The sequence below is a fragment of the Vigna unguiculata genome, chromosome 1, assembly GCF_037176805.1.
Source record: "Vigna unguiculata cultivar grain cowpea cultivar isolate G323 ecotype 2 chromosome 1, ASM3717680v1, whole genome shotgun sequence".
Taxonomy (NCBI): Eukaryota; Viridiplantae; Streptophyta; class Magnoliopsida; order Fabales; family Fabaceae; genus Vigna; species Vigna unguiculata.
The window spans coordinates 34,948,728-34,952,801 of record NC_140792.1 but is presented as its reverse complement, the minus strand read 5'-3'; the positions used below and the strand labels follow the sequence as shown (position 1 = coordinate 34,952,801).

Below are 4,074 nucleotides of genomic sequence, written 5' to 3'. Positions count from 1 at the left end.
TTTTTATCAATTTTAAACACTCATACTATTTTATAATATAATTATATAACTCATAATATTTTATATTATAATATGATTATTAAAATTTTATAAATTCATATCTTATTTAAATTCGTATTAAACTCTTGATATCACAATATAAATTTTGAATAAATGTATATTAAATTTGATAATTTTCGTATATTTCAATTGTGAAAAACAATATAACGGTTAACGGTTGTTTTAGTTGTCAAAAACTATGGTTTTAGTTGGGAAAACTTCTCCCAGTTCATTCCTTATAATTCTGCACTCTACATAATTTTATTTTTTTGTTTTGGGCTAATATTGTCGTATTGTCGTATTGGATAATAAAAAAGGAAGTTGAAGTGGTTTAACCAAACAATTATGCACTTGAAAAAATAATATTTGGACAATGTTTTGTTTAATAAACTTTGATATACTTAATAAAAAAATGCTAAAATTTTATTACTTTATTTTAATAATTATTATATATTTTAATTATGAAATAAAAATATAACTGTAAACGGTTCTTTTAGTTGTCCAAAACTGTGATTTTAGTTAGGAAAACTTCTCCCGGTTCATTCCTTCCAATTCTGCACTCTATAAATTGCTCATAAAAAATTCTGTCTTTCCTCACACTTCTTACTTTTCCCTCCCATTACAATGGCTAACTCCAGAAGCCTCACATTCATTTTCACCGTCATCGTTCTCAGCCTACTCTTCTCATTCGCCACCGCAAAATCTTCCACTTTCTACCGAACCCTATCTCGGAAGTCTTTGGGACTGAAAAAGGAGAAGCTCAGCCACCTTCATTTCTTCTTCCACGACATTGTCAGCGGTCCAAACCCCACCGCCGTCAGAGTGGCGGAGGCCCCATCCACCAACTCCTCCTCCACGCTTTTCGGATTCATAGCCATGGTCGACGACCCATTGACGGTGGGCCCGGAGCCTGGATCCAAACTCGTGGGAAAGGCCCAAGGCGTTTACGGATCTGCGGCCCAACACGAAACGGGCCTGTTGATGGTAATGAACTTCGTCTTCACGGAAGGGAAATACAACGGCAGCACGCTGAGCTTGTTGGGGCGGAATGCGGTGTTTTCCACCGTGAGGGAAATGCCAATTGTTGGAGGAAGCGGGGCTTTCCGGTTCGCACGTGGGTACGCTCAGGCGAAGACTCACACGTTTGATCTGAAGACCGGAGATGCTGTTGTGGAGTACAATGTGTACGTGTTCCATTATTAACCACCCAGTTGTTGATGATGATATAGAAAACATATGTAGCATCGTTTTAATGTCTCATCATTCTCTTGTTTCTCCTCTTTGTTTCATTGTTCGATGCTTTTGGAATAACAACTTGTTTCTATGCTTTAATCGAAGATAATGACTTCACTTGTGAAACCCCAAAGACTTCGTAGTCACTGTATTCTACCTATACCTTTCAATCAATGACACGGTTCTCTTTTCTTAGCTTTTTGTTGAGTAGTAGTTTTTCTTCGACCAAGAATCTTTTACAGTTATGAGTTAATTCTATTAAACTCATCCTTTAACCAAGCTTTACTTTCTGAGATAAATTAAAATTAGTTGTATTATATACCAAAAAAAAAAAAAATAGATACTCCTTGAGGAAAAATTATTTTTATTTACGATTTTTTGACGAGAGCGTGTTAGGACTTTTTTTTTCAACTTTCGTTATTTTTTTAATTTTTAATTTTTAAATAAGAGAAAGAACCGAAAAAACTTCGAAATTATCAGAAACTCTAAATTACATCACAAAACTAATAATGTAATGAGCAATAACTAAGTCAATCAACATTAGCATTCTCAATTGATTCATAAACAGAAAATATTTAAAAAATAATAAATTTTAGATATAAACAATTAAATAGTTAAAATTCTAGTTTATAGATTTGAATATAACTTAGCATTTTTAATCTTTATTATTTTTAAAATCAATTTCACTGAATCAGAAAATTTGTTCATTTTTTTACTCAAACTTGGCATAATTATTTAGTTGAAATGATCTTGGGTGAGATGGTCAACGCCATCTATAAAATTATTTTTTTGTAGGTATTTAAAATTATTGACGATTGTTTTCACTCTTGCCAAAATAAGAATAGTTTGTTTGACATGATTTATGTTATTGAATTTTTTTTTTGCTTTTACTTATATTCAAAAGTTAAAGCAGTATATAGTTAATCTACGAAAATGAAATTAGTTAAATTTCAAAATATGAAATTCGAGATTTCTCATTATTTGGCTAAAACCCCATGTAATACGGATATTTTAAAATTATATGAATCACTAAATATACATTGATTCATCTGTAATTATTTAACATTAATTAAATTTATATTTGAGTATTATGCGATGCACCAAAGAATAAACTGATGTAAAATTCAAAGAAAATTCATTTCAGTAAAAAAATAATTTAATAAAAAAAGATTAAGTAAATTCAAAATTATATCGCAATAAATAATCACACTCTTCTAGTTTCCCTAAGCAAAATTAATAACGCACTAAATAATATTAAAAAAAATAAACTATGACGAAAAACAAATGTTAACATAATTTCAAACCTTTGATGTGGCCTCTAGAACCTCATAATTTGCATCACCAAGTTAAAGAAATGAACCTAAGGAAACCAAACCTTCCTTTCCTTCAACAATTATTAGTCAAACATTTCATTCATTTCAACTAACTCCACAATCAAAATTTTCCTTCTAATTTTTTGTCAAACATTACATTTAGTTGAACGACTTCTTTACATTATACCATAAAAATCAATTTCACCAACAATATATATATATATATATATATATATATATATATATATATATATATATATATATATATATATATATAACTCGTTAAAGAAACAATTTATAAGTGATTTTTCCTCTCTTTCTCTTTTTCACAACAAGTTTTATTAATTAATTTTTAGGGTTAAATATGTTTTTGGTCCCTCAAATTTCAGCGAAATTTAGAATTAGTCCCTCATCAAAACTTTTGACCAATTTAATCCTTCATCTTTCAAAATGCGTGAATTTAGTCATTTTAATCATCATGAAATGCGCTTGAAACGTTAGATAAACTTAACAAAATTTGGTTATAAGGACTAAATTCATATTTAATCCTAATTTTTATCCAACACTTTTCTGTGTTTTTTTTCACCTCTATTCATGCTATAATAAACCTAGTTCTGTGGAGTCGACCAATTAGTTGTTATTTGATTACCATAATGAATTAATAATTACCAAACATGAATTGTTTTAAAGTCTTATATACTGTCAAATTAATTGTCTGTTTTATTAAGAGAAATATTTGTTTATTATCATAAAAAAAAGTCATGAATGCATTGATTATTTCAATTTTGTCAATGCGTCTAATGTACAAGATCATTTCAACGCGTACCAAGAAAATATAAGATCGTTTCAACAAGAGCCCTATTGGATTTTGTTAAGAAAATTAAAAAGAAAAAAAGACGATATTTGAAATTTATTTATTTTATTTTATAATTTATATTTGCAAACCATGAGTAAGAGCTTTGTTTGCGTACTTGATTTTATTGATTTATCTAAAAAAATAAAATGATAGAAAATCTTAGTATATTAATTATTCGAATCTAAACATATTTTTAGAACATAAATACATTAAAATAGCTTCTTTACCTTTTGTTTGTTAGTACTCTCAAATGATTTTTTTTAACCAAAGGAGTAACATTTGTGTTGTGCACTTATTAAGTTTGTTTTTGTCGGTTTAAGCTCCGACAACAGGTTATATTATTTTGATCTTTTACTTAACAAATTTGACGATTATAAATTGGATTAATAAAGTCACACGTGATAGAGTAGTTGGCATTAATAAAGGAGTAGGCTGAATTCAACAAAGACTTTTATTATTTTGTTTATTTTGGGTGTTTTTCATTGTGCCATTGCGCATATTGCAGAAATTTGTAACTATTTTGAAGGGCATAATAATTTCTGTTGAAAAATCAGAAGAGTAAAGCTTTTTTCACCAAAAATAGACAATCTAATTTAGCTAACTAGAAGACAATTAATAGACTGATAGATGAGC

General features: G+C 28.7%; 1 pseudogene; it reads left to right on the top strand.

The window, feature by feature from the left end:
* Positions 1-576: 576 nt before the first annotated feature.
* LOC114194422 (dirigent protein 22 pseudogene) lies at positions 577-1,467 on the top strand (annotated as a pseudogene).
* The last annotated feature ends 2,607 nt before the right edge of the window (positions 1,468-4,074 follow it).